At 36.3% G+C, this 23,224-nt stretch overlaps 1 pseudogene; it reads right to left on the bottom strand.

Moving 5' to 3' along the window:
• Positions 1-223: 223 nt before the first annotated feature.
• The window catches only part of LOC140346371 (solute carrier family 12 member 2-like), a 49,502-nt pseudogene continuing 26,501 nt past the window's right edge, over positions 224-23,224 (bottom strand).

The following is a 23,224-nucleotide window of genomic DNA, read 5'->3' as shown; positions in this document are numbered from 1 at the left end:
GAGGAGCATGTCTCTGTGGGAGGAGCATGTCTCTGTGGGAGGAGCGTGTCTCTGTGGGAGGAGCATGTCTCTGTGGGAGGAGCATGTCTCTGTGGGAGGAGCATGTCTCTGTGGGAGGAGCATGTCTCTGTGGGAGGAGCGTGTCTCTGTGGGAGGAGCGTGTCTCTGTGGGAGGAGCATGTTTGTGTGGGAGGAGCATGTCTCTGTGGGAGGAGCATGTCTCTGTGGGAGGAGCGTGTTTGTGTGGGAGGAGCATGTCTCTGTGGGAGGAGCATGTCTCTGTGGGAGGAGCATGTCTCTGTGGGAGGAGCGTGTCTCTGTGGGAGGAGCATGTTTGTGTGGGAGGAGCATGTCTCTGGTGGTTCTCCTTCTGGTCGTTAGGAGTAGAACGTGAGAACGCTCTGGTGGTTGCCGCGCACCAGCAGAACCGGAGGCAGGTCTTTGGACAGCGTTTCCATCCAGCACATGTAGAGGGCGCTAGAGACCGTTCCTTTACGGGCCAGAGGCATGCTTCTGCAGAAGAAGAGACGCAGGTCAACACGCCTGTTTATGCTACATATGACTCATTATACGTTTATTATTATCATTATGATGATGGTTATGATGGTTATGATTGTGATGATGGTTATAATGGTTATGATGGTTATAATGGTTATGATGGTTATGATGGTTATAATGGTTATGATGGTTATGATGGTTATGATGGATATGATGATGGTTATGATGATGGTTATAATGGTTATGATGGTTATAATGGTTATGATGGTTATGATGGTTATGATGGATATGATGGTTATGATGGTTATGATGATGGTTATGATGATGGTTATAATGGTTATGATGGTTATAATGGTTATGATGGTTATGATGGTTATGATGGTTATGATGGTTATGATGGATATGATGGTTATGATGGTTATGATGATGGTTATGATGATGGTTATAATGGTTATGATGATGGTTATGATGGTTATGATGGTTATGATGATGGTTATGATGGTTATGATGGTTATGATGGTTATGATGGTTATGATGGTTAAAATGGTTATGATGGTTATAATGGTTATGATGATGGTTATGATTGTGATGATGGTTATAATGGTTATGATGATGGTTATGATGATGGTTATGATGGTTATGATGGTTATGATGATGGTTATGATGATGGTTATAATGGTTATGATGGTTATGATGATGGTTATAATGGTTATGATGGTTATGATGGCTATGATGGTTATGATGATGGTTATGATGGTTATGATGGTTATGATGGCTATGATGGTTATGATGATGGTTATAATGGTTATGATGGTTATGATGGTTATGATGGTTATAATGGTTATGATGGTTATAATGGTTATGATGGTTATGATGGTTATGATGATGGTTATGATGGCTATGATGGTTATGATGATGGTTATGATGGTTATGATGGTTATGATGGTTATAATGGTTATGATGGTTATGATGATGGTTATGATTGTGATGATGGTTATAATGGTTATGATGATGGTTATAATGGTTATGATGGTTATGATGGTTATGATGATGGTTATGATGGTTATAATGGTTATGATGGTTATGATGGTTATGATGGTTATGATGATGGTTATGATTGTGATGATGGTTATAATGGTTATGATGATGGTTATGATGATGGTTATAATGGTTATGATGGTTATGATGGTTATGATGATGGTTATGATTGTGATGATGGTTATAATGGTTATGATGATGGTTATGATGATGGTTATAATGGTTATGATGGCTATGATGGTTATGATGATGGTTATGATGGTTATGATGGTTATAATGGTTATGATGGTTATGATGGTTATGATGGTTATGATGATGGTTATGATGATGGTTATAATGGTTATGATGGTTATGATGGCTATGATGGTTATGATGATGGTTATGATGGTTATGATGGTTATAATGGTTATAATGGTTATGATGGTTATGATGGTTATGATGGATATGATGGTTATGATGGTTATGATGATGGTTATGATGATGGTTATAATGGTTATGATGATGGTTATGATGGTTATGATGGTTATGATGATGGTTATGATGGTTATGATGGTTATGATGGTTATGATGGTTAAAATGGTTATGACGATAGTGGGACTAACATGACGATGAGTTTGGCAGAGTTGGAATGTTCCTGCAGAAGCTCGTTCAGTCGGATCTGACGATTCGTCTGAAACACAAACATAAGCATCAGGTTTAGAGCAACTGAGCGGAAGTACTACAGTAATACTACAGTACTACAACAGTACTACTACTACAGTAATACTACAGTACTACTACAGTACTACAACAGTACTACTACTACAGTAATACTACAGTACTACTACAGTACTACAACAGTACTACTACTACAGTAATACTACAGTACTACTACAGTACTACAACAGTACTACTACTACAGTAGTACTACAGTAATGCTACAGTAATGCTACAGTAGTACTACAGTAATACTACAGTAATACTACAGTAGTACTACAGTAATACTACAGTAATACTACAGTAGTACTACAGTAATACTACAGTAATACTACAGTATTAATACAGTAATATTACAGTAGTACTACAGTAATACTACAGAAATACTACAGAAATACTACAGTAATACTACAGTAGTACTACAGTAATACTACAGTAGTACTACAGTAAAGTAATACTACAGTAGTACTACAGTAATACTACAGTAATACTACAGTAATACTACAGTAGTACTACAGTAAAGTAATACTACAGTAGTACTACAGTAATACTACAGTAGCACTACAGTAATACTACAGTAGCACTACAGTAGTACTACAGTAATGATACAGTAATACTACAGTAGTACTACTACAGTAATACTACAGTAATACTACAGTAGTACTACAGTAATACTACAGTAGCACTACAGTAATACTACAGTAATACTAGAGTAGTAATACAGTAATACTACAGTAGTACTACAGTAATACTACAGAAATACTACAGAAATAATACAGTAATACTACAGCAGTACTACAGTAATACTACAGTAATACTACAGTAAAGTAATGCTACAGTAGTACTACAGTAATACTACAGTAGTACTAGAGTAAAGTAGTACTACAGTAGTACTACAGTAATACTACAGTAATACTACAGTAGCACTACAGTAATACTACAGTAATACTACAGTAATACTACAGTTGTACTACAGTAATACTACAATAGTAATACAGTAATACTACAGTAGTACTACAGTAATACTACAGCAGTACTACAGTAGTACTACAGTAATACTACAGTAATACTACAGTAATACTACAGTAGTACTACAGTAATACTACAGTAGCACTACAGTAATACTACAGTAATACTAGAGTAGTAATACAGTAATACTACAGTAATACTACAGAAATACTACAGAAATACTACAGTAATACTACAGCAGTACTACAGTAGTACTACAGTAAAGTAATAGTACAGTAGTACTACAGTAATACTACAGTAGTACTAGGGTAAAGTAGTACTACAGTAGTACTACAGTAATACTACAGTCGCACTACAGTAGTACTACAGTAGTACTACAGTAACACTACAGTAATACTACAGTAAAACTACAGTAGTAATACAGTAATACTAGAGTAGTACTACAGTAATACTACAGTAATACAACATAAATACTACAGTAATACTACAGTAGTACTAAAGTAATACTACAGTAGTACTACAGTAATACTACAGTAATACTACAGTAGTACTACAGTAGTACTACAGTAATACTACAGTAATACTACAGTAGTACAACAGTAATACTACAGTAATACTACAGTAATACTACAGTAGTACTACAGTAACACTACAGTAACACTACAGTAATACTACAGTAAAACTACAGTAGTAATACAGTAATACTAGAGTAGTACTACAGTAATACTACAGTAATACTACAGTAGTACAACAGTAATACTACAGTAATACTACAGTAATACTACAGTAATACTACAGTAGTACTACAGTAACACTACAGTAACACTACAGTAATACTACAGTAAAACTATAGTAGTAATACAGTAATACTAGAGTAGTACTACAGTAATACTACAGTAATACAACATAAATACTACAGTAATACTACAGTAGTACTAAAGTAATACTACAGTAGTACTACAGTAATACTACAGTAATACTACAGTAGTACTACAGTAATACTACAGTAGTACTACAGTAATACTACAGTAATACTACAGTAGTACAACAGTAATACTACCATAATACTGCAGTAGTACTACAGTAGTACTACAGTAATGCTACTGTGAGACTACAGCAATACTACAGTAATACTACAGTAATACTACAGTAGTACTACAGTAATACTACAGTAATACTACAGTAATACTAACTACAGTAGTACAACAGTAGTACTACAGAAATACTACAGTAATACTACAGTAGTACTACTACAGTAATACTACAGTAGTACTACAGTAATACTACAGTAGTACTACAGTAATACTACAGTAATACTACAGTAATACTACTGGAGTACTACAGTAATACTACAGTAGTACTACAGTAGTACTACAGTAATACTATAGTATTACTACAGTAATACTACAGTAGTACTAACTACAGTAGTACAACAGTAGTACAACAGTAGTACAACAGTAGTACTACAGTAATACTACCGTAATAATACTAATTACAGTAGTATTACAGTAGTACTACAGTAGTACTACTACTACAGTAATACTACAGTAGTACTACAGTAATGCTACAGTAATACAACAGTAGTACTACTATAGTAATGCTACAGTAGTACTACAGTAATACTACAGTAATGCTGCAGTAAGACTACAGTAGTACTACAGTAATACTACAGTAATACTACAGTAATGCTGCAGTAAGACTACAGTAATACTACAGTAATGCTGCAGTAAGACTACAGTAATACTACAGAAATACTACAGTAATACTACAGAAATACTACAGTAATACTACAGCCAAAGCTTAGTGATGGTACTCAGGTTCTGGTTTAGTGATCTGGTTGCTATGGTAATGAGTGAGTTAGCAGTAAATATGTGACTCTCACGTTCACACTGGACCAGCTCAGACCTCACGGCCTCTGGACATGTGGATTTTGTATTGTTGTGTTTTATAAGAGGTGTGTGAGTGTGTTGTTGTTGTTGTGTTGTTGTTGTTGTTGTTGTTGTTGTTGCCGTGCACCTTGGCCTTGTACAGCTCCAGTTCGTTGTCTGTGATCCTCCAGGGCTCCAGCGCCTTCAAGTGCTCGGCTTCGTCCTGCTGCAGGTCGTCTTCTCTCAGTCTGTACGGCTCAATCAGCTCCTTAAAACTCAACTTACTGAAAAAACACAAAACAGATTTCTATTATTCTGCGATGATACAAATGTAAAAATATAAAATATCTGCAGTATTATGTTATTTATTATATTAAATCACAACACATTTATTGTGAAGTGTTACATTGTTCACACTGTTTTCGAAAAATAAGACATTTTGACTCTCATCAAAAAATCATTCTCAATTTGCGGATTTAGTCTGAGAGCTACTGACATCAGAATGACCTGGGCTCATGTGTCACATGTATAAATATGTAAATAGTGTTATTAGGGCTAAACTAAACCTTAAAAAAATCATCTTTTGTCCTGCTCAGAATCTTCTTCTCTGTCTTTCATCCAGTGCTTTGTGTCTTTAAGATGAAGCTGCACGACGCTCTGTGGTCCTGAACTCTAGTGTCTGACGTGAGAGAGAGCCTCTGGTGCAGTGGCTCTTTAGTCTCACTATGTGGCTCTTTAGTCTCACTATGTGGCTCTCTTTAGTCTCACTATGTGGCTCTCTTTAGTCTCACTATGTGGCTCTCTTTAGTCTCACTATGTGGCTCTTTAGTCTCACTATGTGGCTCTCTTTAGTCTATGTGGCTCTTTAGTCTCACTATGTGGCTCTATACAGTTTTCCTCGTGTCATTGGACAGAATACATTACATTTCTCAGCTGTGTTTTCTACAATGATATAGAGATACAAATGGAACTTACTTGTGCTTCTTGGGTTTGGTGTTGATGTCGCCCAGAACGATGATGTCAGAGAAGTCGATCCTGAAGCGACTCAGAAGCATCGCCATCCTGAACAAACACACGCAATAAGACTTGATAAGACTCAATACAAATCAAAAAGACTAAATATAAACTCAATAAAACTCAAAAAGACTCAATAAAACTCAACAAGACTAAATGAAACTCAATAAAAGTCAACAACACTTAATAAAAACTCAATAAAAACTCAACAAGACTCAATAAAAACTCAATGAACCTCAATAAAACTCAATAAAAACTCAAAAAGACTCAATAAAAACTCAAAAAGACTAAATATAAACTCAATAAAACTCAAAAAAACTCAAAAAAACTCAACAAGACTCAATAGAAACTCAATAAAACTCAAAGACTGAAAAAAAAACTCAGTTAAACTCAACAAGACTCAATAAAACTCAACAAGACTCAATAAAAACTCAATAAAACTCAAAAAGACTCAATAAAAACTCAAAAACACTAAATATAAACTCAACAAGACTCAATAAACCTCAATAAAACTCAACAAGACTCAAAGAAACTCCACAAGACTCAATGAAACTCCAAAAGACTCAATGAACCTCAACAAGACTAAATAAAACTCAATAAAACTCAACAGGACAGAAATAAAACTCAACAAGACTCAATAAAAACTCTATAAAATTCAACAACACTAAATAAAAACTCAATAAAACTCAACAAGACTCAATAAAACTAAACTAGACTAAATAAAAACTCAATAAAACTGAATAAAAACTATATAAAGCTCAAAAATACTCAATAAAACTCAATAAAACTCAACAAGACTCAAAGAAACTCCACAAGACTCAATGAAACTCCAAAAGACTCAATGAACCTCAACAAGACTAAATAAAAACTCAATAAAACTCAACAGGACAGAAATAAAACTCAACAAGACTCAATAAAAACTCTATAAAATTCAACAACACTAAATAAAAACTCAATAAAACTCAACAAGACTCAATAAAACTAAACTAGACTAAATAAAAACTCAATAAAACTGAATAAAAACTATATAAAGCTCAAAAATACTCAATAAAACTCAATAAAACTCAACAAGACTCAATAAAAACTCAATAAAACTAAATATAAACTCAATAAAACTCAACAAGACGCAATAGAAACTCAATAAAACTCAACAAGACTCAATAAAACTCAACTAGACTCAATAAAAACTCAATAAAACACAACAAGACTGAATAAAACTCAACTGTTAGTACTGAACACTCGCAATACTGACCTAACCTAATACTGATGTGCAATTCTGTCATATGTGCAATTGCTGTTGGAATTCATGTGCAATTACTGTGAAATTCATGTGCAATCTATGTGCTGTCGTGACACATATTCATGTGCAATTACTGTCATGACACATGCAATGGTATTTATGTATTTATTTATTTATTTGTCTATGGGAGTTTTTATTTATTTATAGGAGATCTTCTACTGAAAGTGTTTTTCAGACTTCCTATAAGTGATCTGTTCTTCTGTATCTACCTCTGTATCTACCTGCGTTGCACCAATGAAATTTCCCCATGTGGGACAATAAAGGAATATCTTATCTTATCTTAAGACTCAATGAAACTCAAGAAGACTCAATAAAAACTATATAAAACTCAATAAAAACTATATGAAACTCTAAAAGACTCAATAAAACTCATCAAAACTCAATAAAAACTCAAAAGGACTAAATATAAACTCAATAAAACTCAAAAAGACTCGATAAAAACTCAATAAAACTCAACAAGACTCAATAAAAACTCTATAAAAATCAACAAGATAAAATAAAAACTCAACAAGACTCAATAAAACTCAATAAAACTCAATAAAAGTCAACGACACTCAAAAAAATCTCAATAAAACTCAAAAAACTCTACAAGAGTCAAGATTAAATAAAAACTCAATAAAACTTAACAAGACTCAATGAAACTCAACAAGACTCAATGAACCTATACAAGACTCAACAAAAACTCAAAAAGACTCAATAGAAACTCAATAAAACTCAACAAGACGCAATAGAAACTCAATAAAACTCAACAAGACTCAATAAAACTCAACAAGAATAGATAAACCTCAATAAAAGTCAATGAGACTCAATGAAACTGAAAAAAACTCAACAAGACTCAATAAAACTCAATAAAAGTCAACGACACTCAAAAAAATCTCAACAAGACTCAATAAAAACTCTATAAAATTCAACAACACTAAATAAAAACTCAATAAAACTCAACAAGACTCAATAAAAACTATATAAAACTCAATAAAAACTATATAAAACTCAAAAAGACTCAATAAAACTAAATAAAACTCAACAAGACTCAATAGAAACTCAATAAAACTCAACAACACTCAATAAAAACTCATTAAAACTCAACAAGATAAAATAAAAACTCAACAAGACTCAATAAAACTTAAAAAAGTCAACGAGACTAAATAAAAACTCAATATAAACTCTATAAAAAATACAAAAACTCAATAAAACTCAACAAGACTCAATAAAACTCATCAAAACTCAATAAAAACTCAAAAAGACTAAATATAAACTCAATAAAACTCAAAAAGACTCGATAAAAACTCAATAAAACTCAACAAGACTCAATAGAAACTCAATAAAACTCAACAACACTAAATAAAAACTCTATAAAACTCAACAAGATAAAATAAAAACTCAACAAGACTCAATAAAACCCAAAAAAAGTCAACGAGACTAAATATAAACTCAATAAAAACTCTATAAAAACTATAAAAACTCAATAAAACTCAACAAGACTCAATAAAACTCAATAAAACTCAAAAAGACTCAACAAGACTCAATAAAACTCAATAAAAGTCAACGACACTCAAAAAAATCTCAATAAAACTCAAAAAACTCTACAAGAGTCAAGATTAAATAAAAACTCAAGAAAACTTAACAAGACTCAATGAAACTCAACAAGACTCAATGAACCTATACAAGACTCAACAAAAACTCAATAAAACTCAAAAAGACTCAATAGAAACTCAATAAAACTCAACAAGACGCAATAGAAACTCAATAAAACTCAACAAGACTCAATAAAACTCAACAAGAATAGATAAACCTCAATAAAAGTCAATGAGACTCAATGAAACTGAAAAAAACTCAACAAGACTCAATAAAAACTCAATAAAACTCAAAAAAAATAAAATCTAAATAAAACTCAACAAGACTCAATAAAACTCAATAAAACTCAAAAAGACTCAACAAGACTCAATAAAACTCAATAAAAGTCAACGACACTCAAAAAAATCTCAACAAGACTCAATAATACTCTATAAAATTCAACAACACTAAATAAAAACTCAATAGAACTTAACAAGACTCAAAAAAACTCAACAACACTCAATAAAACTCAACAAGACTCAATAAAAACTATATAAAACTCAATAAAAACTATATAAAACTCAAAAAGACTCAATAAAACTAAATAAAACTCAACAGCACTCAATAAAAACTCAAAAAGTCTAAATATAAACTCAATAAAACTCAAAAAGACTCAATAAAAACTCAATAAAACTCAACAGCACTCAATAAAAACTCAAAAAGTCTAAATATAAACTCAATAAAACTCAAAAAGACTCAATAAAAACTCAATAAAACTCAACAAGACACAATAGAAAATCAACAAGACTCAATAAAAACTATATAAAACTCAATAAAAACTCAATAAAACTAAATAAAACTCAACAAGACTCAATAGAAACTCAATAAAACTCAACAACACTCAATAAAAACTCTATAAAACTCAACAAGATAAAATAAAAACTCAACAAGACTCAATAAAACTCAAAAAAAGTCAACGAGACTAAATAAAACTCAATAAAACTCAAAAAACTCTACAAGAGTCAAGATTAAATAAAAACTCAATAAAACTTAACAAGACTCAATGAAACTCAACAAGACTCAATGAACCTATACAAGACTCAACAAAAACTCAATAAAACTCAAAAAGACTCAATAGAAACTCAATAAAACTCAACAAGACGCAATAGAAACTCAATAAAACTCAACAAGACTCAATAAAACTCAACAAGAATAGATAAACCTCAATAAAAGTCAATGAGACTCAATGAAACTGAAAAAAACTCAACAAGACTCAATAAAAACTCAATAAAACTCAAAAAGACAAAATAAAAACTAAATAAAACTCAACAAGACTCAATAAAACTCAATAAAACTCAAAAAGACTCAACAAGACTCAATAAAACTCAATAAAAGTCAACGACACTCAAAAAAATCTCAACAAGACTCAATAAAAACTAAATAAAACTCAACAGCACTCAATAAAAACTCAAAAAGTCTAAATATAAACTCAATAAAACTCAAAAAGACTCAATAAAAACTCAATAAAACTCAACAAGACGCAATAGAAAATCAACAAGACTCAATAAAAACTATATAAAACTCAATAAAAACTATATAAAACTCAAAAAGACTCAATAAAACTAAATAAAACTCAACAAGACTCAATAGAAACTCAATAAAACTCAACAACACTCAATAAAAACTCATTAAAACTCAACAAGATAAAATAAAAACTCAACAAGACTCAATAAAACTCAAAAAAAGTCAACGAGACTAAATAAAAACTCAATATAAACTCTATAAAAAATACAAAAACTCAATAAAACTCAACAAGACTCAATAAAACTCATCAAAACTCAATAAAAACTCAAAAAGATTAAATATAAACTCAATAAAACTCAAGACTCGATAAAAACTCAATAAATCTCAACAAGACTCAATAAAAACTCTATAAAATTCAACAACACTAAATAAAAACTCAATAGAACTTAACAAGACTCAAAAAAACTCAACAACACTCAATAAAACTCAACAAGACTCAATAAAAACTATATAAAACTCAATAAAAACTATATAAAACTCAAAAAGACTCAATAAAACTAAATAAAACTCAACAGCACTCAATAAAAACTCAAAAAGTCTAAATATAAACTCAATAAAACTCAAAAAGACTCAATAAAAACTAAATAAAACTCAACAGCACTCAATAAAAACTCAAAAAGTCTAAATATAAACTCAATAAAACTCAAAAAGACTCAATAAAAACTAAATAAAACTCAACAGCACTCAATAAAAACTCAAAAAGTCTAAATATAAACTCAATAAAACTCAAAAAGACTCAATAAAAACTCAATAAAACTCAACAAGACTCAATAGAAACTCAATAAACCTCAACAACACTTAATAAAAACTCTATAAAAGTCAACAAGATAAAATAAAAACTCAACAAGACTCAATAAAACAAAAAAAAGTCAACGAGACTAAATAAAAACTCAATAAAAACTCTATAAAAACTATAAAAACTCAACAAAACTCAACGAAACTCAATAAAACTCAAAAAGACTCAATAGAAACTCAATAAAACTCAACAAGACTCAATAAAACTCAACAAGAATAGATAAACCTCAATAAAAGTCAATGAGACTCAATGAAACTGAAAAAAACTCAACAAGACGCAATAGAAACTCAATAAAACTCAATAAAAACTATATAAAACTCAAAAAGACTCAATAAAAACTCAATTAAACTCAACAAGACTCAATAGAAACTCAATAAACCTCAACAACACTCAATAGAAACTCTATAAAACTCAACAAGATAAAATAAAAACTCAACAAGACTCAATAAAACTAAAAAAAAGTCAACGAGACTAAATAAAAACTCATTAAAAACTCTATAAAAACTATAAAAACTCAACAAAACTCAATAAAACTCAAAAAGACTCAACAAGACTCAATAAAACTCAATAAAAGTCAACGACACTCAAAAAAATCTCAATAAAACTCAAAAAACTCTACAAGAGTCAAGATTAAATAAAAACTCAATAAAACTCAACAAGACTCAATGAAACTCAACAAGACTCAATGAATCTATACAAGACTCAACAAAAACTCAATAAAACTCAAAAAGACTCAATAGAAACTCAATAAAACTCAACAAGACTAAATAAAACTCAACAAGAATAGATAAACCTCAATAAAACTCAAAAAGACTAAATAAAAACTAAATCAAACTCAACAAGACTCAATAAAACTCAAAAAGACTCAACAAGACTCAATAAAACTCAATAAAAGTCAACGACACTCAAAAAAATCTCAAAAAAACTCTACAAGAGTCAAGACTCAATAAAAACTCTATAAAATTCAACAACACTAAATAAAAACTCAATAAAACTTAACAAGACTCAAAAAAACTCAACAACACTCAATAAAACTCAACAAGACTCAATAAAAACTATATAAAACTCAATAAAAACTGTATAAAACTCAAAAAGACTCAATAAAACTAAATTAAACTCAACAAGACTCAATAAAAACTCAAAAAGTCTAAATATAAACTCAATAAAACTCAACAAGACTCATTAAAACGCACTTAAACTCAACAAGACTCAATAAACCTCAATAAAAGTCAATGAGACTCAATGAAACTGAAAAAAACTCAACAAGACTCAATAAAAACTCAATAAAACTCAAAAAGACAAAATAAAAACTAAATAAAACTCAACAAGACTCAATAAAACTCAATAAAACTCAAAAAGACTCAACAAGACTCAATAAAACTCAATAAAAGTCAACGACACTCAAAAAAATCTCAACAAGACTCAATAAAAACTCTATAAAATTCAACAACACTAAATAAAAACTCAATAGAACTTAACAAGACTCAAAAAAACTCAACAACACTCAATAAAACTCAACAAGACTCAATAAAAACTATATAAAACTCAATAAAAACTATATAAAACTCAAAAAGACTCAATAAAACTAAATAAAACTCAACAGCACTCAATAAAAACTCAAAAAGTCTAAATATAAACTCAATAAAACTCAAAAAGACTCAATAAAAACTAAATAAAACTCAACAAGACGCAATAGAAAATCAACAAAACTCAATAAAAACTATATAAAACTCATAAAAACTCAATTAAACTCAACAAGACTCAATAGAAACTCAATAAACCAACAACACTTAATAAAAACTCTATAAAAGTCAACAAGATAAAATAAAAACTCAACAAGACTCAATAAAACAAAAAAAAGTCAACGAGACTAAATAAAAACTCAATAAAAACTCTATAAAAACTATAAAAACTCAACAAAACTCAACGAAACTCAATAAAACTCAAAAAGACTCAATAGAAACTCAATAAAACTCAACAAGACTCAATAAAACTCAACAAGAATAGATAAACCTCAATAAAAGTCAATGAGACTCAATGAAACTGAAAAAAACTCAACAAGACGCAATAGAAACTCAATAAAACTCAATAAAAACTATATAAAACTCAAAAAGACTCAATAAAAACTCAATTAAACTCAACAAGACTCAATAGAAACTCAATAAACCTCAACAACACTCAATAGAAACTCTATAAAACTCAACAAGATAAAATAAAAACTCAACAAGACTCAATAAAACTCAATAAAAGTCAACGACACTCAAAAAAATCTCAATAAAATTCAAAAAACTCTACAAGAGTCAAGATTAAATAAAAACTCAATAAAACTCAACAAGACTCAATGAAACTCAACAAGACTCAATGAATCTATACAAGACTCAACAAAAACTCAATAAAACTCAAAAAGACTCAATAGAAACTCAATAAAACTCAACAAGACTAAATAAAACTCAACAAGAATAGATAAACCTAAATAAAACTCAAAAAGACTCAATAAAAACTAAATAAAACTCAACAAGACTCAATAAAACTCAAAAAGACTCAACAAGACTCAATAAAACTCAATAAAAGTCAACGACACTCAAAAAAATCTCAAAAAAACTCTACAAGAGTCAAGACTCAATAAAAACTCTATAAAATTCAACAACACTAAATAAAATCTCAATAAAACTTAACAAGACTCAATAAAAACTATATAAAACTCAATAAAAACTGTATAAAACTCAAAAACACTCAATAAAACTAAATTAAACTCAACAAGACTCAATAAAAACTCAAAAAGTCTAAATATAAACTCAATAAAACTCAAAAAGACTCATTAAAACGCACTTAAACTCAACAAGACTCAATAAACCTCAATAAAAGTCAATGAGACTCAATGAAACTGAAAAAAACTCTTCAAGACTCAATAAAAACTCAATAAAACTCAAAAAGACTAAATAAAAACTAAATAAAACTTAACAAGACTCAATAAAACTCAATAAAAGTCAACAACACTCAATAAAAACTCTATAAAACTCAACAAGACTCAATAAAACTCAAAGACTCAATAAAACTCAATAAAAGTCAACGACACTCAAAAAAATCTCTATAAAACTCAAAAAACTCTACAAGAGGTGTAGTTGGAGATGTAATCGCTAACTTAGATTCGGGAGCAGGACCACGCCTCAACCTCTTACTTCCCCTGCAACCACACCTCCACTCTTTAACCACGCCTCTTATTACCCAGAAGGCCTATATATGCAGAGGCCAATCCCAGCATCTCTTGTTGTCTCTGCTCTCTCGACCCCACCCTCCCACCCCATGTCTCTATCATCGTCACTTTAACACATAACCATCCATGGAGGGGGGGGGTCTGAATCAGCTGGGCTGATTACCCGAGACAGAGCCCCCATCCTGAGTCTCTACCCAGCCATCTCATCGATCTCTCTCATCTCATCGATCTTTCTCATCTCATCGAGCTCTCTCATCGACCTCCCTCATCGAGCTCCCTCATCGATCCCTCTCATCGATCCCTCTCATCGAGCCCTCTCATCGATCTCCCTCATCGATCTCCCTCATCGATCTCTCATCGATCTCTCATCGATCTCTCATCAATCTCTCATCGACCCATCATGACTTATCAATAAACATTCTTTCGTATTTCATTGTTGTGGCGTGGTCCTTGCTAGTGAATCAAGACTAAATAAAAACTCAATAAAACTCAAAAAGACTCAATAAAAACTCAATAAAACTCAAAAAGACTGAAAAAACCCTCAGTTAAACTCAACAAGACTCAATAAAACTCAATAAAACTCAATAAAACTCAATAAAAACTCAATAAACCTCAAAAAGCCTCAATAAAATGAAAAAAAAACTCAATAAAACTCAACAAGACTCAATAAAACTCAAAAAGAATCGATAAAACTAAATAAAACTCAACAAGACTCAATAGAAACTCAATAAAACTCAACAACACTCAATAAAAACTCATTAAAACTCAACAAGATAAAATAAAAACTCAACAAGACTCAATAAAACTCAAAAAAAGTCAACGAGACTAAATATAAACTCAATAAAAACTCTATAAAAACTATAAAAACTCAATAAAACTCAAAAAGACTCAACAAGACTCAACAAGACTCAATAAAACTCAATAAAAGTCAACGACACTCAAAAAAATCTCAATAAAACTCAAAAAACTCTACAAGAGTCAAGATTAAATAAAAACTCAATAAAACTCAATGAAACTCAACAAGACTCAATGAACCTATACAAGACTCAACAAAAACTCAATAAAACTCAAAAAGACTCAATAGAAACTCAATAAAACTCAACAAGACTCAATAAAACTCAACAAGAATAGATAAACCTAAATAAAAGTCAATGAGACTCAATGAAACTGAAAAAAACTCAACAAGACTCAATAAAAACTCAATAAAACTCAAAAAGACTAAATAAAAACTAAATAAAACTCAACAAGACTCAATAAAACTCAATAAAACTCAAAAAGACTCAACAAGACTCAATAAAACTCAATAAAAGTCAACGACACTCAAAAAAATCTCAACAAGACTCAATAAAAACTCTATAAAATTCAACAACACTAAATAAAAACTCAATAGAACTTAACAAGACTCAAAAAAACTCAACAACACTCAATAAAACTCAAAAAGACTCAATAAAAACTATATAAAACTCAATAAAAACTATATAAAACTCAAAAAGACTCAATAAAACTAAATAAAACTCAACAAGACTCAATAGAAACTCAATAAAACTCAACAACACTCAATAAAAACTCATTAAAACTCAACAAGATAAAATAAAACTCAAAAAAAGTCAACGAGACTAAATAAAAACTCAATAAAAACTCTATAAAAAATACAAAAACTCAATAAAACTCAACAAGACTCAATAAAACTCAATAAAAACTCAATAAAAACTCAATAAACCTCAAAAAGCCTCAATAAAAATGAAATAAGGCTCAATAAAACTCGATAAAATTCAACAAGACTCAATAAAAACTCAATAAAACTCAATAAAACTAAAAAACTCAATAAAAAGAAATAAAACAAAATAAGACTCAATAAAATGAAATAAGATTAAAATAAAAACTCAACAAGACCAAAAAAACCAAAACAATAAAAGTCAATGAGAGTCAATAAAAACTCTAAAAACAAAATAAGACTCAATAAAAAAGAACAAGAATCAATAAAAACTCAATAAATGAGGAAAACGAGACAAAGGGGAGGAAAGAGTCTCACGCTCGTCGGTCGTGGTCGATGCGGTTGATTTTACCGCCCATAAAAACTCGGATTCTGCAGTCGCTCCATTTTCCTCTGTTTGTGAGAAGATACGGGATCAGCAGAGTCAGACCTGAGGGCGAGAAGAAGGGTCTAAACCTGGACTAAACCAGGTCTAAACCAGGTCTAAACCAGGTCTAAACCAGGTCTAAACCAGGTCTAAACCAGGACTAAACCAGGACTAAACCAGGTCTAAACCAGGTCTAAACCTGGACTAAACCAGGTCTAAACCAGGTCTAAACCAGGTCTAAACCAGGTCTAAACCAGGACTAAACCAGGACTAAACCAGGTCTAAACCAGGTCTAAACCAGGTCTAAACCAAGACTAAACCAGGACTAAACCAGGTCTAAACCAGGTCTAAACCAGGACTAAACCAGGTCTAAACCAGGTCTAAACCAGGTCTAAACCAGGTCTAAACCTGGACTAAACCAGGTCTAAACCAGGTCTAAACCAGGTCTAAACCAGGTCTAAACCAGGTCTAAACCAGGTCTAAACCAGGTCTAAACCTGGACTAAACCAGGTCTAAACCAGGTCTAAACCTGGACTAAACCAGGTCTAAACCAGGTCTAAACCAGGTCTAAACCAGGTCTAAACCAGGACTAAACCAGGACTAAACCAGGACTAAACCAGGACTAAACCAGGTCTAAACCAGGACTAAACCAGGACTAAACCAGGACTAAACCAGGACTAAACCAGGTCTAAACCAGGTCTAAACCAGGTCTAAACCAGGACTAAACCAGGTCTAAACCAGGTCTAAACCAGGTCTAAACCAGGTCTAAACCAAGACTAAACCAGGACTAAACCAGGTCTAAACCAGGTCTAAACCAGGTCTAAACCAGGTCTAAACCAGGTCTAAACCTGGACTAAACCAGGTCTAAACCAGGTCTAAACCTGGACTAAACCAGGTCTAAACCAGGTCTAAACCAGGTCTAAACCAGGTCTAAACCAGGTCTAAACCAGGACTAAACCAGGACTAAACCAGGACTAAACCAGGACTAAACCAGGTCTAAACCAGGTCTAAACCAGGTCTAAACCAGGTCTAAACCAGGTCTAAACCTGGACTAAACCAGGTCTAAACCAGGTCTAAACCTGGACTAAACCAGGTCTAAACCAGGTCTAAACCAGGTCTAAACCAGGTCTAAACCAGGTCTAAACCAGGACTAAACCAGGACTAAACCAGGACTAAACCAGGACTAAACCAGGTCTAAACCAGGTCTAAACCAGGTCTAAACCAGGACTAAACCAGGTCTAAACCAGGTCTAAACCAGGTCTAAACCAGGTCTAAACCAAGACTAAACCAGGACTAAACCAGGTCTAAACCAGGTCTAAACCAGGACTAAACCAGGTCTGAAAGAGGTCCGAACCGGGTCCGAACCGGGTCTGAACCAGGACTAAACCAGGTCTAAACCAGGACTAAACCAGGTCTAAACCAGGACTAAACCAGGACTAAACCAGGTCTAAACCAGGTCTAAACCAGGACTAAACCAGGTCTAAACCAGGACTAAACCAGGACTAAACCAGGTCTAAACCAGGTCTAAACCAGGACTAAACCAGATCTTTGGTGTTTTATACTTTACAAACCACAGTTCATTTATCAAACGTCTCAATCCAAGTGAAGTAAATAAACAGAAGAACAAAAATAACCTCCGTCGTCGAAGAGCCACCAAACGTCGATGGTTCCTTTTCCCTGTTTCTTCTTGAAGATCTGACTCGAATCGAGCAACCGCTGGTCCGTCAAACTCAGAGGAGGTTTAGAGTCTAAAGAGAGAGAGAAAGTTGAAGTGTCCTTCATCTCCCCCTGCCGTTAAAGCTAAAGCTAAAGCTAAGCTCTGCACAGTCGCAACAACAAACACAAACTACTGAACTTGACATTTCACCACAGAGAATTCATTTGAAAAAGTACCTTTTATAATGAGAGGAATGCTTTGGTTACTGCCGGGATTTTGACCCGTGTCAGAGTTTTGACCCGGGTCAGGGTTCAAGTTCACTGACATGTCTTTGGATTTATCCACAGACAAAATCTCATCTGCAAAACAAACACATCCACGATCAAAGAACAGGAAATAACAGCCATTTTCACACAAACATCTGTATTTAGTCCTAGTGAAGAAGAGAACACTCAAAGAACCAGGGACCAGGAACCAGGAACCTTCTGCAACGCAGGAGTGAAGTGACACAGAGAGCCGTAAAGATGTGGTAAAACGTGTTCCTCGGGTTGGGAATATTACGTAAAGTACAGTGTAAAGTATAATGTAATGTACAGTGTAAAGTTCAGTGTAAAGTTCAGTGTAAAGTACAGTGTAAAGTACAGTGTAAATACAGTGTAAATACAGTGTGAATTTCAGTGTGAAGTTCAATGTAAAGTACAGTGTACAGTACAGTGTAAAGTTCAGTGTAAAGGAAAGTGTAAATACAGTGTAAAGTAAAGTGTAAAGTAAAAGGTAAACACAGTGTAAACAGTGTAAAATACAGTGTAAAGTTCAGTGTAAAGTACAGTGCAAATACAGTGTGAATTTCAGTGTAAAGTTCAGTGTAAAGTACAGTGTGAATTTCAGTGTAAAGTTCAGTGTAAAGTACAGTGTAAAGTACAGTGTAAAGTACAATGTAAAGTACAGTGTAAATACAGTGTAAATACAGTGTGAATTTCAGTGTAAAGTTCAATGTAAAGTACAGTGTGAATTTCAGTGTAAAGTTCAGTGTAAAGTACAGTGTGCAGTACAGTGTAAAGTACAGTGTAAAGTACAGTGTAAAGTACAGTGTACAGTACAGTGTACAGTTCAGTGTAAAGGAAAGTGTAAAGGAAAGTGTAAACACAGTGTAAAGTTCAGTGTAAAGTACAGTGTAAAGTACAGTGTAAATACAGTGTAAAGGTCAGTGTAAAGTTCAGTGTAAAGTACAGTGTAAAGTACAGTGTAAATACAGCGTAAATACAGTGTAAAGTACAGTGTAGAGTACAGTGTAAAGTACAGTGTAAAGTACAGTGTAGAGTACAATGTAAAGTACAGTGTAAAGTACAGTGTAGAGTACAATGTAAAGTACAGTGTAAATACAGTGTGAATTTCAGTGTAAAGTTCAGTGTAAAGTTCAGTGTAAAGTACAGAGTAAAGTACAGTGTAAAGTACAGTGTAAAGTTCAGTGTAAAGTACAGTGTAAAGTACAGTGTAAAGTTCAGTGTAAATTTCAGTGTAAAGTACAGTGTAAAGTACAGTGTAAAGTTCAGTGTAAAGTACAGTGTAAAGTTCAGTGTAAAGTACAGTGTAAAGTACAGTGTAAAGTACAGTGTAAAGTACAGTGTAAAGTACAGTGTAAAGTACAGTCGGACCTTGTCCCTGGATGTGGGAGATGTCGAGTCCGTCCTGAAGTCTGAGGATCACGACTCCAAACTGAAGGTCAAAGGCATCACTGGGAGAAAACACCAAAGACAAATCTGTTCAGGGACAATTTAAATACAAAGGGCTTAAAGTTTCTACTCTTTAATGATGTTAAATACAGCTCGTTTAACTAGCGATTAGCTACTTTACAAAACAGGCTTAACAATAGGAGAATAATGGACTAAGCAATTTACAATTAGTATTGGATCTGAAGTTTAGTTTTTAGCCTGAGGTTAGACAAAACTTCACACAGCTGCAGGAAACGTGCCTTGTTTTCTGGTGGGGGCCCCTGTGACGGCCCCTGTGACGGCCCCTGTGACGGCCCCTGTGACGGCCGCGGCCCCTGTAACGGCCCCGGCCCCTGTGACGGCCCCTGTGACGGCCCCTGTGACGGCCCCTGTGACGGCCCCTGTGACGGCCCCTGTGACGGCCCCTGTGACGGCCCCTGTGACGGCCCCTGTGACGGCCCCTGTGACGGCCGCGGCCCCTGTAACGGCCCCGGCCCCTGTGACGGCCCCTGTGACGGCCCCTGTGACGGCCCCTGTGACGGCCCCTGTGACGGCCCCTGTGACGGCCCCTGTGACGGCCCCTGTGACGGCCCCTGTGACGGCCCCTGTGACGGCCGCGGCCCCTGTAACGGCCCCGGCCCCTGTGACGGCCCCTGTGACGGTCCCTGTGACGGCCCCTGTGACGGCCCCTGTGACGGCCGCGGCCCCTGTAACGGCCCCGGCCCCTGTGACGGCCCCTGTGACGGCCCCTGTGACGGCCCCTGTGACGGCCCCTGTGACGGTCCCTGTGACGGCCCCTGTGACGGCCCCTGTGACGGCCCCTGTGACGGCCCCTGTGACGGCCCCTGTACAGTAAAAGCAGTACTTACTGTATAGTGTTGATGTAGAGCTCCGTCTGCCTCAGGTCGGCGTCGCTCCAGTTTCTCTTGAAGCCGATGACCAGAGTGTTTGGTCTGAGCTGACCCAAACCTGTCGCCTGCAGCACACGGCAAGTGTGATTACCCAGAGTGCAGTTCAGTCCTAACCCTGACCCCAGTGTGACCCCAGTGTGTCCCCAGTGTGACCCCAGTGTGACCCCAGTGTAAGCCCAGTGTAAGCCCAGTGTGACCCCAGTGTGTCCCCAGTGTGACCCCAGTGTGACCCCAGTGTAAGCCCAGTGTAAGCCCAGTGTGACCCTAGTGTGTCCCCAGTGTGACCCTAGTGTGACCCCAGTGTGACCCTAGTGTGACCCCAGTGTGGCCCCAGTGTGGCCCCAGTGTGGCCCCAGTGTGTCCCCAGTGTGACCCCAGTGTAAGCCCAGTGTAAGCCCAGTGTGACCCCAGTGTGTCCCCAGTGTGACCCCAGTGTGACCCCAGTGTAAGCCCAGTGTAAGCCCAGTGTGACCCTAGTGTGTCCCCAGTGTGGCCCCGGTGTGACCCTAGTGTGGCCCCAGTGTGACCCTAGTGTGACCCCAGTGTGGCCCCAGTGTGGCCCCAGTGTGGCCCCAGTGTGGCCCCAGTGTGACCCCAGTCTGACCCTAGTGTGGCCCCAGTGTGACCCTAGTGTGACCCCAGTGTGGCCCCAGTGTGGCCCCAGTGTGGCCCCAGTGTGGCCCCAGTGTGACCCCAGTGTAAGCCCAGTGTAAGCCCAGTGTGACCCTAGTGTGTCCCCAGTGTGGCCCCGGTGTGACCCTAGTGTGGCCCCAGTGTGACCCTAGTGTGACCCCAGTGTGGCCCCAGTGTGGCCCCAGTGTGGCCCCAGTGTGGCCCCAGTGTGACCCCAGTCTGACCCTAGTGTGGCCCCAGTGTGACCCTAGTGTGACCCCAGTGTGGCCCCAGTGTGGCCCCAGTGTGGCCCCAGTGTGGCCCCAGTGTGACCCCAGTGTGACCCCAGTGTAAGCCCAGTCTGACCCCAGTCTGACCCTAGTGTGGCCCCAGTGTGACCCTAGTGTGGCCTCAGTGTGGCCTCAGTGTGGCCCCAGTGTGACCCCAGTGTGACCCCAGTGTGACCCTAGTGTGGCCTCAGTGTGACCCCAGTGTGACCCCAGTGTGACCCTAGTGTGGCCTCAGTGTGGCCTCAGTGTGGCCCCAGTGTGACCCTAGTGTGGCCTCAGTGTGACCCCAGTGTGACCCCAGTGTGACCCCAGTGTGACCCCAGTGTAAGCCCAGTGTAAGCCCAGTGTGACCCTAGTGTGTCCCCAGTGTGGCCCCGGTGTGACCCTAGTGTGGCCCCAGTGTGACCCTAGTGTGACCCCAGTGTGGCCCCAGTGTGGCCCCAGTGTGGCCCCAGTGTGGCCCCAGTGTGGCCCCAGTGTGACCCCAGTCTGACCCTAGTGTGGCCCCAGTGTGACCCTAGTGTGACCCCAGTGTGGCCCCAGTGTGGCCCCAGTGTGGCCCCAGTGTGGCCCCAGTGTAAGCCCAGTCTGACCCCAGTCTGACCCTAGTGTGGCCCCAGTGTGGCCCCAGTGTGACCCTAGTGTGGCCTCAGTGTGGCCTCAGTGTGGCCCCAGTGTGACCCTAGTGTGGCCTCAGTGTGGCCTCAGTGTGGCCCCAGTCTGACCCTAGTGTGGCCCCAGTGTGGCCCCAGTGTGACCCTAGTGTGGCCTCAGTGTGGCCTCAGTGTGGCCCCAGTGTGACCCTAGTGTGGCCTCAGTGTGGCCTCAGTGTGGCCCCAGTGTGACCCTAGTGTGGCCTCAGTGTGACCCCAGTCTGACCCCAGTCTGGCCCTCAGACCTGCAGCAGCAGCTGGGCTCCGTGGCGCAGGTTATCGGCGAGCACCGGCGAGTAAAAGGCTCTGATCCTCTTCTTCTGGAGCCAACGCTGACAACGCCCGTGTTCCAACGACAGCTCCTTCAGGTTTGGACGACGACTGAGCTGCAGAACATCATGAGAGACATCACGAGGACGAGAGACATCACGAGGAGGATGAGAGACATCACGAGGACGAGAGACATCACGAGGAGGATGAGAGACATCACGAGGACGAGAGACATCACGAGGAGGACGAGAGACATCACGAGGATGAGAGACATCACGAGGAGGACGAGAGACATCACGAGGAGGACGAGAGACATCACGAGGAGGACGAGAGACATCACGAGGAGGACGAGAGACATCACGAGGATGAGAGACATCACGAGGAGGACGAGAGACATCACGAGGACGAGAGACATCACGAGGAGGACGAGAGACATCACGAGGAGGACGAGAGACATCACGAGGAGGACGAGAGACATCACGAGGAGGACGAGAGACATCACGAGGA

The sequence above is a fragment of the Eucyclogobius newberryi genome, unplaced genomic scaffold, assembly GCF_026437365.1.
Source record: "Eucyclogobius newberryi isolate DKJ021-1_F unplaced genomic scaffold, fEucNew1.0.hap1 SCAF_6, whole genome shotgun sequence".
Taxonomy (NCBI): Eukaryota; Metazoa; Chordata; class Actinopteri; order Gobiiformes; family Gobiidae; genus Eucyclogobius; species Eucyclogobius newberryi.
The sequence above is the reverse complement of the archived record's forward strand: the minus strand, read 5'-3'. Positions and strand labels throughout refer to the sequence as shown.